The sequence below is a fragment of the Aotus nancymaae genome, unplaced genomic scaffold (assembly GCF_030222135.1).
Source record: "Aotus nancymaae isolate 86718 unplaced genomic scaffold, 86718_ANA_hifiasm-v0.15.2.pri h1tg000058l, whole genome shotgun sequence".
Taxonomy (NCBI): Eukaryota; Metazoa; Chordata; class Mammalia; order Primates; family Aotidae; genus Aotus; species Aotus nancymaae.
The window spans coordinates 21,593,185-21,608,682 of NW_026988472.1; positions in this window are offsets into that span (position 1 = coordinate 21,593,185).

Consider the following 15,498-nt stretch of genomic DNA (forward strand, 5'->3'; position numbering starts at 1 on the left):
ATGATGTATGCCTGAAGCTGCCATAGGCCATTTGGACAACCTTGTGCTAAATAGCTACATAAGAATTTCGCCAACACAAAATCAGAATCAGTAGTTAGGGAAGGATCGAGAGGTCTGGAGACAGATGTGATTACAATGTTTGAATTTTTGAGTCTGATCTGCCTGAGATACTTAGACATCTCAATTATCCTTTTAGATTGGGTTTCCTGGGAAGCAGATTCCAAGATGGAGTTTAGTGTGCAGGAGTTTCATTAGGGAGTGTTCTTGGAGGTAAATACCTGTGAAAGGCAATGAAAAATAAGAAAACAGAAGTGGGCAGAAGGAGCAGTTGAATTATCATGTGGTCACAATAAGGCCTCAGCAATCCCATGAGGAGATCATCCCATGAGAAGATCACTCAGATCTCCTCATGGGATTGCTGAGGCCTTATTGTGACCACAGCTGGGATGACCTGAATGATCTTGGGCAACATCGTTCTGTTCACTGAGAAAAATCCCTATACGAGCTGACAGTAGAGGAGTAAGTTCTTCATTCTTGAAGTTGGACCTGGTTGCCACATCACTGTATTTAACCTGGATACAGAAGCCATCAATTCCCACCACTACCACTTCCTGCTTAAGAAAAGAAAAAACAGTTCCAGTTGTATTTCTGCTGCTTATATCAAGAAGGGTTCTCACTAAATCATGGTATAAAGAAATTCACTTTTATTTCATAACCAGAATCTCAAAAGTTAATAAAAGTTGAATAAGTTTGCTGGAACGGGATCCAAATGTTCTATCTCCTGTTTGAGAGATAAAATAAGAAAGTAAAAGAAGAGGCATTCAGGGAAGAAGGGGTAGTTTACTGACCTAGGCAATTAAAGGCATTAAGAATATGGATTTTACTGGCATTTCACGTAATAGAAAGTGAAAATGTCTGGTGATGAAGATTTACATTTTAACCCTTTATGTTAAATGTGATTTGTATACATTAATTCATCAGTATAAGGAAAAAAGGGGAGGAAATCTCTAGTTATTGATTTGAATTTAAAATGTTTCAGTATGCGTCTTGTGTTATATTGGCTTATTTTCTTGAAAAATCTATTTTTACAAACAACTTGGACTCATTAACAACAGCTGACATTTATAAAGCATTTTATACACTCCACGTCTTATGTGCTTGGTCTCATTTATTTTTCACAACCACCTTATGAGGTATGTAAAATTATCATATCCATTTGTAGTTGGATAAATATTGCCCCCAACCAAAGATATCTAGGTACTAATCTCTAGAATCTGTGGATATGGTACCTCACATGGTTAAAGGGACTTTGCAGGTGTAATTAAGTTAAGGCTATTGAGATGGAAAGATTTTCATGAGTTATCTGGGTGCACCCAATGTAATTACAAGTTCCTTATTAGAGGGAGACAAGAGGCTCAGGGTTAGAGAAAAAGAACGTGAGGATGGAATCAGAGGTCAAAGAGGAGAGATGTTATGCTGCTGGCTTTAAATATGGAGGAAGGGCTCATGAGTCAAGAAATGCAGCTCTAGAATCTATAAAAGGCAAGGGAATTTTGAATTATCCTCTAGAGAATTCTTGAGTCTGATCTGCCCAAGATACTTGGATGTCTCAGTTATTCTTTCAGATTGGGTTTCCTGGGAAGCAGACTCTGAGATGGAGTTTAGTGTGCATTCCAGAAAGAATGAAGACCTGCTGACATTTTTCTTTTACTCTAGTGAAACTGATTCCAGACCTTTGACCTCTAGACTGCAAGAAAATTAATTTGTGTTGTTTTAAGCCATCAGTTTGCAGTAATATGTTACAGCACTAGTAGGAAGCTAATACACCATTTTCCAGATGTGAGATACAAGTCCAGGGAGATAAAGTAACTTGCCAGTGTTGCATGCTACTTGATGTAAAAGTTGCGATTTAAATCTGGGCAGTCTAATTGTATCACTCCTTATTTGAGCCACCAGAATCCCTCTATAAAGCTAGGACTTTGTTGTAAATAATAAAATTATTTCATGAGCCTCAACTGCTCTCCCAAAGCCCTAGCTTGAACTCTGCCATCCTGCTTTCAGTTTGCAATATGTAATTTAAGTCTTCCCCATTTAACTGATCAGAATGACCCTTGGTTTTCAGTTTCCTTCTGACAACCTAGATGTTACTGACAGGTTCTTGCAGTAACCAATATGCAAAACCTGCTCAGAAGCCTAAATATGTCTCTTGAGGAAGAAGTGTTAGGTTCCCACAACCAGTCTCTGCATATTTCAGCTGGACCTAAAGGAGAAAGTTCTGTCTCTAAGTCTCTTCCATCATTTTTCTTTGCTCCAAGATGTATCGGAGTTCTCATAGTCTCACCTTGAGAAGTTGGCAATGGTTTATCACTGTGAATATATTAACCAGTAACTTGAGTGTTAGGTGAGAACTTCAAGTGTCAGTTTTCTTAGAAATGCTGGCATTGTAATAGAATTTTGTCCAAGAGAAAAGGCTTATGGACTTCATATGACCCTGAGATCTAGCCCGTTTAATACTTTAAGCACAATAATGTTTGGCCTAACAAAACTAATAGGATCTCACTGCCTGCTAATGAGAAATTGAAGATGTTTTACATAAACATATGTCTTCACATGTAAAAATCTGTTAGCGTAGGTAACAATTATATTAGCATAATTATCAAAATTAGAAAATGTAACCTGGATACAATATTCTTATTTAATTTACAGTTTGTAGAGTTTGCCAACTGTCCCAATAATCTTCTGTTTTGTGACTTTTTTGGGTTATAGTCCAGGATTCAATATATGATCATGCAGGGAATCCAGTTGTCATGTATTTTTAATCTCCTTTAATTCGGGCTAGTTCCTCAGCCTTTATTTTCTTCATGACATTGACATTTCTCAAGAATAGAGACTGGTTACTTTGTAGCATGTTCCTCATTTGAGGTGTGTCTGATATCTGTTAAGGACTAAATTCAGGTTATGCATTTTTGGCTATGCACTTTTGGCATGAGAAAGCATGTGATATTGCTTTGTCACATTACTGATGATGGCCTTTCTCTTAGAAGGTACATACTGAAATGTTGAAATGTAGGCAACCTATACTCAAATGGTTCAGAAAAAAATAATATGGAGAGAGAGAATGGCAATGTAAATGTGACAAAATGTTAATTGTTGATGAATCTGGATCAAGAATATCTTGGATTTCTTTGTAATAGCTTTCTCTTCTGCATGAAATTATTTTAAAAGAAAATGGTTTGTAAAATCTAACACATCAGAAGCTATCTTCAGTGTGTGCACATTTCTTTGGGAGTTGGGGAATTAGTTTTGAGGAGAGGCTGCCCTTTTGTTAGAGCACTTGGATGGGCTTTTCGGGAATTAAAAGGCACTGCCTGGTCTAGGAGTTAGAATTTGAGTCAGAGAAGAGTTAAACTGCTCAGTACAGTAAAATGAAAGGGTGATGTTCTTGGGTGGAGAAACTTAGAGTGTTACTTGATGTGAGACTTGCTCTGGAGTTTGTGGAAGGGAATGTCATGGTGGATAGAAGTGCTTCTCACAGAGATGAGGAATAGGTCACAGAATAAAACAGAATATCTGTCCCAAGAAAGGATATGGCTGATAAAGGGCTTTCCTGTTCATGATGATGATCTTAGAGAAAAGGGATACACAATAATTATTGCTGGGTTTCCTTTTCCTGTTTTATAATCCCTTTGTGTTGTTGATATGTCTTCAGCAAAGCTAATTAACAAGCACAACACTGCATCAACCTTGAACTAATGGTCTTGAGGGATAAGGCAGAAGCTGGTCCTTAGTTGAAGGAGACTAGCTTCCTATCAACAACATTTACAGACTCCTATTTAAAAACAAAATGAAACTACATTCTTGTGGTGTACACATGTCTTCCTAATTCGAGCCAAGCTCTTTCTTCCCTATTACAGCCTCAGCCATTTTGAGGTGTCTCACTCCCTTGCCTCAACCCACAACATCTGCTTCCCCTCATTTCTCTCCAATATGACCCCTTACTGAGGTCACTGTCAACTTCCTATTGGTAAACCAGGGGTTACATATCAGCCTGTTTTATAATGTGTATTAAAAAAAGATAATGAATTTTTATTATATTTTAATATGAGATTATTAATTTGTGGCCATTTGGGACATTTACAGAATTGCTTTCTGAGACTGAGTATCTCAGTAATTAAAGAATTCTAAGAAAATCAATCAGGAAGACCGCAAATGAATCACAAGATTTTACTTTCTAACGGATGTGCAAAGACATCTGCACACTCTAAACTTGAAACTATAAGCATAAAATGTGAATACTACCCTCAGTTCAAGGAAATGAAGGTATTCAGACTCAAACCAGATTTGTATGTAATTCTGAGACTGCACCTATCTTTCTTGCTAAACTGCTTTGGCCTAAATGGATTAAATAAATGTTTTGAACACAGGCAAACATTTTGGTGGAAATGAAATAATAATTTTAAAAAATCAATGACTATGAAGTCATTTAAATTTTTCTATTCGCTTTTGAAATTTAAATATCTATATATAATTGGACTGATATTTATCAGTCCTGTAAGTGTGGTTCAGTTTTAAAAGTGCTGATTGGTGAAACAGCACTTAAAAATGAAACATACCTGGCTAGATATGGTGGCTCATGCCTGTAATCCCAGCACCTTGGCTGGCTGCAGCTGGGGGATTGCTTGAGCCCAGGAGTTTGAGAACAGTCTGAGTAACACAGTGAGACCCCATCTCTTCAAAAAATTTTAAAAAAATTAGCTGGGCATCTTAGTGTGTACCTGTAATCCCAGCTACTAAAGAGGCTTAGGTGGGAGGATTGCTTGAGCCCAAGAGTTTGAGGTTGCAGTGAGTCGTGATCATGCCACTGTGCTCCAGCCTGGGTGACAGAGACTCTGTCTCAAAAAATAAAAAATATATAAAATAAAAAAGAAAGAAAAGAAACCTGCCCATCAAAAGTGGTAAAGTGCCCATGGATTTATGATACACATTTGCCTATAGATCCCAAAACTCTCATAAAACAGCTAGCAATATGGCCCAATTATGAGAAATGCTTGGGTCTCAGGTTAATATATAAAATTACTATCTTGATGAAATAGCTGAAATCAAAGAGGCACCATGAGAAATGCAAACCTAGAGTCAAAATGAGATTCTCTCTAGCTGTCTCCACTTCACATTTCCCCAGAATAGTTTAGTTTGTTAAATACCAGCATAGCAGGCATTGTCTTAACTATTTCAAATGTTTTATTATCTCCCTTGTTTTCTGTTGCCCTCAATATAAAGGATGAAAAACCAAATAATAGCTCTTTCAAACTTCCTTGCAAGTAGCCTTCAAAAAATAAACTTCCAAAGGAGGGTAAAGCATTGTTATGGCAGCCTGAGCTGCCTAACAGTCATACAGGTGGAGTAAGGACTAAGAAGACCTTAACTTCTACCTCTGGATGATTTCCAGACTCAGAGCAAGCAGAAAGTGAAGGTAAAGATAGAATTGTAAATGTCTGGCTAAGGGTTAGAACATTGTCCTAACACAGAACCTATTTTCAAAGACCTAGGGAGTATGTTTTTCTTTTTCTTTTCTTTTTTTGGAAGTTGGTTCCAGATGTTCAAGTAAATCTCTGTCAAATTACTAGTTGAGCACTCTGCTAAAGGAAGAGATACCTTGTGTAACACTTATGGGAAAAAATACAATCTTTACAAAATTATTTTAGAAAGTCACTAAACAGCCATGTATGGCTAGTCTCAAACTCCTGGGCTCAAGTGATCCTCCCAACACCAGCTTCCAAAGTGCTGCGATAATTCCAGCTGGAGTTGGAAGGATCACTTGAGTCTAGTAGTTTGAGATCAGCCTGGACAATATAGTGATATCTCATCTCTACAAAGAAAAAAAAATCACTAAACAAAAAAATGACTGTAACACACAGCGAACAACACAAACCCTGGAGAGGGAAGATAATCCAACTTACTACATCATAATATTCAAAACGTCTTGTTTTTGACAAAAAGTTACAAGTCATGCAAGGAAGAAAAAGAAAGTATAGCTCATTTACAAGGAAAAAAGTAATTAACAGAAATTGTCCATGATGACACACTAAATAATGGCTTTAAATCAACAGTTTTAAAACATTCTCATAGAATGAAAGAAAACCATTGACACAGACTAAAGGAAACCAGGAAAATAAAGTCTCAAGAAAGAGAAACTATCAGTAAAGAAGAGAAAATTATAAAAAGGAACCAAATAGAAATTTTGGATCTGAAAATGTACAGTAACTGAAATGAAAAATATTCTAGAGGGACTCAACAGCATATTTGAGAAGGCAAAATAAAGAATTAGTAGACTTGAATATAGATCAAATAAAATAATACAGGCTAAGGAACAGAAAGAAAAATGAATGAAGAAAATGAAGAGCTTAAGAGACCTGTGGCACACCTCAAGCATAATAATATACATGTAGTGGAAATCTCAGAAGAAAAAAAGAGAAAGGAGGAGAAAGAATATTTGAAAAAAATTATCAAAAAACTTTCCACATTTGATAAAATACCTGAATCTACACATCCAAGAAGCTCAACAAATTCCAAGTGGGATGACATGTTTAAAGTGCTGAAAGAAAAAAAATCTGTCAACTAAGAACTCTATATCAGGCAAAACTATTCTTCAATAATAGAGAAAAAGATATTTACCAGATAACACAGAGCTAAAGGAGTTAGTCACTAGTAGACCTGCCCTACAAGAAATACTAAAGGAAGTCTTTCAGGCTGAAATTAAAGGATAGTAAACATAACTAGAAGCAATTTGAAGAAATAAAGAACACGAGTAAAAGTGCCTACATAGGCAAATATAGATTTAGTATTGGAGTATTGTCTTTATTGTATTTTTCTGTTTTATCTGTTACTGTTTAGATTTTTTTAAAATTTGTAAATTAGCTTCATTTTTGGTACCACTTTAGGAAACGTATGTATAATATTTTAACATTTATCTAAAAAAATTTGTTGAATCAAATCTTTATTTTTCTGACTGTGCCTTGTTTTGTAGATTTGACTTGAAAACAATGAAATATTTTATATACTTGTAAAAAAAACTAATTTATATTCAAAGAGCACTCTTTAAAATTCTAAGTGAAATTAATGAACTTAACTATGTAACAAAACTCACTTGGAATAGAAAGCCAAAAGATTTTCATAAAGACCTTGCCATCAAGTACATTTTCTTTTGTTTTTGTCACAAAAAAAATAAAGGACAAAACTCAGAGTGAAATCCAGAGTCTTACTTTCTGCTAATGTCATGAAGTGGCAGATCTAGCTATTCTTCTAATATTAGTTCAGATATTAAGAAAATACAGTCATAATTGTATCTATTTCTTTCTAAATCAAGGTATAAATGGTGCTAGTGCTTTTGGTGCAAAGTTTCTAAAGAATTTAGGAGCCAAAGACAATCAGTCAAAGAAGGAATAGCCAAGAAAATTTAACTTAATTTTACAATACTCAAGGAAAAGGCATGGGTGGAAACTATTAGGTCAAGCTCTGAGAGAGAACAATGAAAGATTAATGAAAAAAATATATACCTTATTTCTCTCAGTGTTAGCAACTATACCATTCTCAAAATTATATATTCTATTTCAATGCAGCACACTTTACTTTTATTTAAATTACTTAAATGAAGCATTTTAATATTACAGAAAAAGCATAACTGAATGTGAAATTCAGCTACACTCCTTTCAACTGAATTAATCCATTAGTGGAAGTCTAGCTGCATAAACCAGGCACCATATCCAAGTGGTGGCATCAACATCCACTTCATGTTTCTCATATCCACTGGTGGCACCCTCATGGATTTCTCAGCATGTTGCTTGTTTTAAGCAGGGCACTTAGTTGCAAACAACATAAGTCAACTTTTGATTAACTCTGCAAAACGTAACTTATCAAAAAGCTATACAATGTTTTGATGGATGGACAGGAAATTTGGAGAAGTAGGAGTGGAAACAAGGGAATAACAGAGGGAAGCCAAGGTGATGCCAAAGGAAAACTTCTGGGTCACTGGCATCTGCCACCAGCACTGGCAGTAGAATGAGATTATAAACTCTCCTACTTCTCATCACCACCACCAAATATCAGGTCCTAGAAGCATCTCATTATGTTTGTGCTCTTGCTCCATCTGCCAAGGACCAAAGAGAATAAATATTTCAGCTTTTTATCTTCTGTCACATGGTGGATTCTTCAAGCCCAAGAAGGGGCTTTGTAGGATAGGCAGATAATAATTGATTAATTTCTATCACAGCACCAGTGAAGAAAGTAAGTGCTAGAGTTTTGGTCACACCCACACATATAATGCCTTTTCCAGTTAAGACAGTTTGTAGAAAGAGTGCTGCAGAAATTTGTGCATTCATGAGACACAGATGCATAGGAAATCAAATTTTTATATCCTAATTCCAGATACTCTACTACCTTTACCTATCTCCTCTCAGCTCTCTAATCCCTCAGGCAGTACATCTGCCCCTCTGATAGAGGCTGAAAGGTGAGTGGGTTTCAGCAATAAAATACAAATGGTATAGACAATGACACATACACTAGTACATGTTTAACAACTGCATCTCTGGGTCTAGGGAGGCAGTCCTGATTTGTGGAATTTGCCAATTTCTGTGGTGTAAATACTCCCACCATGGCAGATTTCAAAGATGGTTATGTTTAATATCCAGCTCACAAAATTTCTGAAAATTTAACAATTAGCTTTCATGACCAAGTATGCAATGGTTTTGACATAACACTGAGTGAATAAGAGTGACATAAGGTCTGACAGATAAGAGGAAAAATAAAATCGCTAAGAGTATTTGGGAAAAGAAAAAGAAAAAATTGTGGTTGTATTTATAAAATATATTAATTTGGAAAAGAGAATAGACAGACATGTAGGAAATTGAAGAGTCACAGTTTCAAGGCCCATCATCTGATAAGTTATAGGAAATGATAAACGTAAATGTAGCCTAAAATAAGTAAGGTGAGAGAATTCCATGAAAAAAAATTATATATCCTATTTCAATGCAGCACACTTTATTTCAATGCACGAAAACAAGCATAGAAAATAATTGATCTACTGTTTTCGTTTAGAGAATTTATTTAAAGAGGCTTGAGAGAAAAGAGGACCAGGAATAAATCTTGAGGGTTAGATGTATTTATCATTCATTGCTACAAAAATGTTGCATAGAAACTACTCCAGATCATTGTGGCTTAAAATATTAATCATGCATTATTGTTCTTGGGTTCATGGGTTGTCTGGGTAGTTCTCTTGGTCTTCACCAGGCTCACTTGTATATCTATACTCATCTTTGGGTTGGGTAGGTGGCTCTGTTGATCTTGGCTGAACTCATTCATATGTTTGAAAGACATCTGGCTTTTAGCTAGCTTAGGATGGGCCCAGTTTTTCTTCATTAGTTTCTCTTATTTTTCCAGCAAGCTAACCCAGACATACTCTCATGATGAGATAAAGATGCAACAGTGAGTGAGCCAAATCATACAAAACAGCAAGAGGAGATATATATGGGCTTTTCTTTTCTTTCTTTCTTTCTTTTTTTTTTTCTTTGAGACAGAGTCTCACTGTGTTGCCCAGGCTAGTGTGTAGTGGCAGAATCTTGGCTCACTGCAACCTCTTCCTCCCAGCTTCAAGCGATTCTCATGCCTCAGTCTCCTGAGTAGCTGGCATTACAGGTGTGAGCCACCACACCTGGCTATTTTTTGTATTTTTAGTAGAAAGAGGGTTTCAGCAATTTGTCCAGGCTGGTCTCAAACTCCTGACCTCATGTGATCCACCCACATTAGTGTCCCCAAGTGCTGGGATTACAGGTGTGAGCTTTTCAAACCTCTTCTTGCATCATATTTGCTAACATTTTGATTGGCTAAAGCAAGTCACTTGGCCAATTACTCAGAGTGAGATGGTACTACAAAGCTGCAGTCATAAAGTGTCGATAAAGAAAAGCCATTACTTGGTTTTACTACTACAATCAATCTACCACGCTAGGTATTATGGAAACAGTGGTAATCATGACAAACATGGTTTTCTCATTCTTCATGGAACTCATAGCCCAGTGGATGGTGCAGAAGTAAGTGTTCACAGGCAATTAATATACAGTGTGGTTAGTGGTGTAACATGAGAAGTCTATATGTATTGATTCCATATTTAGCAACCCATGACATCTTGTTTATACATTGCTTTCAATAGTATTCAAATCAGTTTGTATCTGAAATTGAAAATGGCCTGGTCTAGTCCATTTTAATTCAGTCTACTAGAAGATTTATATGGCCCATGAAATGTTTTAGTTTCTGGGGAGGAAAAAAAAAAAGACAAAGATAAATAAGAAGCATGTCTTGCCCTCCATGAAGTCAAGGTCTATTAGGAAATGCATTTTAGTCTTTATTTTCTTGGAGTCTGTGAATTCTCCATTCTTCATTTCTTCTCTATAGTTTATGAAAGCTAGACCAGGAAAGGAATGGGGAAACATTCTTACCAAAGCATTATTGAGACAGCTATCTACAGCTCAATGTGCTATTTGACAATGAACAAGCAAATCTTCCTTACTAATTTAAGAATTAGTAATAATATTACTGTTAGTTAATAGTAATAGTACTAATGAGTCAAAGAATCTATGTCCTCTGACTCATTAGTACTATTACTATTACGTAGGCAAAGTCAGTCTGTCATATAATTACACTATGATGAACATCATTACATTTAGTGTATGGTTTCAACCACCAGTTAATAAATCCCATTTTACAGAGAACACTGACACCCACATACCCACAGAAATCATGTTTAAACTGCATAACCTTATCCCAGGCCATAGCTAGTTGGTTAACTGGTTAACACTAGCCTAAGTTGTGCAAACCAGATTATTTTACCTGGAATTTTTGGATACCCTATCTCTGTTTTTGTGAGAGACTGTAATACCTCAAGTGAGTAATACCTAAACTCACTTGGCAGGACAACAGGATGGCCACAAATTTCTATGTGACAAAGAGCAAAGAAAGCTTGCCTGCATCTGGAAAGACACATAATGCTGATGTACAAAAGGAAACAGCAATGAGAAATTGAGAGAAAGTCATGAAAGTACTTTAATTTCTGGTCCAATCTGGCTTTATAATATGCCTTAAAGATATGTATGTAGTACGAAACAAAGCCAATATCAAACCTCGGTGTACCACCATTACATTCATAATAAAATAAGATCCCATTAATTTGGAAACCACTAAATCAAAGTTTCTAACATAATTCTTCCATATTCAGCAACTCATGACATCTCATTTATACATTGAAGTGCCACTTAACTAGATCTTGGAGACAAGGAATGATTTCCAAGGAAAACTGATATCAAGGATGTGATCTGATGAAAAGTAGATTAATGGCCAGAAAAGGCCATTTGGAAGAGTATGCTGATATGGATTGAATTGTGTCCTCCCTAAAATACGTTGATGTCCTAAATACCAGTACCTTGGAATGTGACTTTATTTGGAAGTAAGATTGTTGCAGATATATTTAGTTACGATAAGGTTATACTGAAGTAAATGAACCTTAAATCTAGCATGACTGGTGTCCTTATAAGAAGAGGATGTGAAGACATGAGGGAGGAATATCATGTGATGATAGAGGCAGAGATTGAAGTGCTGCAGCTAGAAGCCAAAGAATGCCAGGGATTACTAGCAACCTCCTGAAGCTAGAAAGATGCAAGGATGAGTGCTTGTTTCAGAGGGAGTGAGATTTTGTTGACATCTTGATTTCAGACCTAGGAAATTAATACATGTCCCCTATAGAGAAAATGATATGTTTACAGGCCTAGAAGCAAGAGAGAAAATGGCTCAGTTAGGGATATGTAAGTATCTCACCATAGTTGAAATTTATAGATGGAAAAGATAATGCCAAGAAATGAGACTGGCTCATTGAATAAGCAGGGACAAGATTATGCAAAAGTTTGTAATTTAACCTAAAGATAAATATAAGATTTATATTTAAATGGTTTAAGAAAGAAAATAAGGTAATCAGATTTGTGTTGTAGAAGGGCACTATGACTTCAGTAAGAAATAGATTGAAGGAGAGTACTGTAGCAGGAAAATAAGTTAAGAGGCTACAGAATTTGTCTAGGTGACATTACTGTATAAGAAACTACCCCAAACTCAGTGGCTTAAAACAACATTTAAAGATGATTTCTCATGAGTATACAGATCAGATGATAGATGGCTAATCTAAACTTGGTTTGTGTGGGCATCTGCAGCAAGCTGAGAGTCCTATAGACTGGGTTTGCCTAGGATTGGCTTCACACTTTGTGTGTTTTATTTTCCTCCTGGGAACAGTGAGCAGGCTTGGGCACATCCTTCATATAGATGTGGAAGACGTTCAGGAGGGCAAGCCCAGGCAGACAAGCATTCTGTCAAGCTTTTGCTAGTATTATGTCTGCTAACATTCCACTGGGCAAAACACACCACATGGTTGAGTTAAATTTCAAAGGACAGGGAATTACATTTTGTCTTTTGATTGAAGAAAATGTAAAGTCAAATGGCAAAGGGTGTACATTTAGGGAAGGGTTAAAGATTGAGACCATTAATACAATTCATCTGTCGTCAGAAATCACCTTGATGCAATGGTAGCCTCCAAGTAAATCACAAGGCAAACTATCCCAGAGAACACAAAAAAGATTCACAGAACATAGTAAGATGCTAAAATCACCATTTACCAAGTAAATTTTAATGCACACAGTAATATTCAAAGGGAAAGAGATGAGATAGGTGCACACATATAAGACAGTGTTCGAAAAAGCAGAACTACTGAATCCTGGAGTATGGATTGGGCATTCATCCTTTCTCTCTGTTGCATCAGTCTTCCCTGCTAATGGTGTTGTTACAAACACCAGGGTTGAGGTTTGAGTATGGGGTCCACAGAGGAAAGTGCTTGGGACCAGTGACAGACACTATCCTCTGAGAGATGTTGAGACAAGTACACCTGGCTACAGTTGTAGCTTGCCAATAAGGCTGCTGAACAACTAAGAGTTTAATTGCATTTCCTAGGCAGAGGACACATGGGACCAAGATGGGTGTCACCAATGGGTGGCCAAATTAAGACTTCATAAATACAGAGTGCCTCACATTCCTGAAGTAAAAATGGTGTGCCCCATGTACTTCATGTATATTTATCATATATATCAATGAGTATTAGCATTTCCTTGGTCCTTCTATCCTTTTCTATGTTCACACATACATGTTCTACTTACTTCACTTATCTTACATGCCTGCAAGGTTAATATGTTATTTATTGCTACTGGCTGAATTGTACCCTTCCAAAATTCATATGTTGAAATCCTAACATCTAATATGACTGTATTTAGAGATAGGGATTTTAGGAAATAAATAAGATTAAGGCTTGAGTTCTAATCTGATATAATTAGTGGTTGTATAAGAAAAGGAAGAGTGAGAGAAATCCTTTCTTCACATTGAGCACACACAAACTGAAGAAAGGTCATGTGAGCACACAGCAATAAGTCAGTCAGCAGCAAGCCCAGAAGAGGGCCCTCACAGAACTTGCCCATGCTGGCACCCTAATCTTGATGTCCAGCTCCCAGAACTGTGAAAAATAAATTTCTGTGTTGAAGCCATCTAGTCTATGGTATTTTCTTATGGCAGTCATACCTAAGGCAGTCATCTTTGCCTGGCACATTGTATGAATTTCACTCATCCCATTTATTTTCTTGTCTTTTGTGGCATAATTGAATATTCTGAAACAATATAGCAAATGCACATTACACCACATGGAGAAATATTAATGATGTGAATTAGATGATAATAGAGAGGAAGGCAAGAAAGAGAAATGGAAAGACTCAAAAGCAATTATTTCCAGGAATTGTTGACTGAATAAGCTAAAATAGGGCTGTGAGGCAGGAAGGGGCCAAGGCTAGCCTCAGGTTTCTGGCTTGGGCATCTGAGTTAATGATAATGTCATCCCCTGGAAAAAATGCACAGGAGGAATAACCATTATGTGGAGGAAGAGAATGAATTCAGCTTTTCACATGATTGAGTTTAGATGAGTTGGGCAGGGGCCATCTCTAATGAAATATGTTGGCTGGTTAGTTGGATGTACAAAGGTGGAATCCAATAACAACATCTAGCCTGGAGACATAAGTGAGGGTGTCATGAGTAAGTAGAAAGTAAATAAAGTCATGAGAGCGTGCAGCAGTTAGAAAGGAGGATGCCCTAGGGAAGAACACTGGTTGGAGATCTTGGTTTGAAGGACAGCAGATGTGGGTTGAGGTGAGGGAGTGAGACACCTCAAAATGTTTGAGGCTATGATAAGAAAGAGAGGGCTTGGCTACAATTGGGAAAACATGTGAACACCAGGACCATCTAGTTTTGTTACTTTAAAAAAAAAAATAGGAGCTTGTAAATATTGAGAAGGAGCTACAACAAAGGGAGAGGCTAACTATGGAAGATCTTGGATGGAGCGAGGTTTTTGAGCTCAAGGAAGGAAATGGACCTTGCTTTAGACAGGAGGAGGGGCCTTCTTTCTGTAAAGGGAGGGAAGGAGCAGAGTGCAGATGCAGGAGCATTTGTAGGGCTGGGGGCAGCAGGGTGAGGGACTTCCTCTTTGTGGTTTCCATTTTGTTTGTGAAAGAGAGGGCAAAGTTATCTGTTGAAAGTGAGGTAGTGGGTAGACATTTCAGGAAACAGAAACAGTTTTCTGTACTGTATCTGCTTTTTCAGAAGGGAGACTTGACTGTAGACACACAAAATGATTTCCAGGCTCAGTTAAGGGCCCAGTTGAGCCTGGAGCTCATAAATCACTAGTGGTAGGAGTCCGTGGGTAGCTTTTCTAGTTTTTCTTACCCACCCACGTGCAAGTGTAGAGGACAATTGAGTTGATCAGGGTTGGGTTTTGCCTGCAGGTCGTACAGAGGGGCACTGCATGAGAGAATACAGGACTTCTGCAAGAAAAATGGCTGACGTGAACTGAGTCTAAGATAAGTAGAATACCAAGAAGTGAACACAAGATGGGAGCGAAGTCAAAGAGTCAAAAGGAAACTCAAAGTTTGATGAAGTTGAAGGACAATCATCTTGGACATGAGTGAATTAGGAAGCCAAGGAGCAGGAGGTTGTTGTTAAGAGGGTGTGTGAGGTGCACATTTTGGAGGCAGTGCACTTCTGAGAGATAACAGGGTTCAGAGTCTGGCTATAGGAGTACATGGAGGTGAAGACCTCTGAATGAGGAAGTCAAGGATGACTGAGGCAGGGTATCTGATCCACTGAAGTCACTCAGAAAGATGGCAAATGTTAGTGGAGAGAGGCAGACTATAATGCAGTTCCCAAGTTCTTAATAAAGCAACTCATGTGAGGACACAGCAGTACACGGACTGCCTCCCTTAAAAAGGAGGGGCAGAGAGGGAAGTACCTCGGAGTGGCCCGAACCTCAATGGGGCACAGGGATTTGCATGCAGTGGAAGGATTGAAAGTACAGAAATGTTAATGAGGAGCTAGGACAAAGGC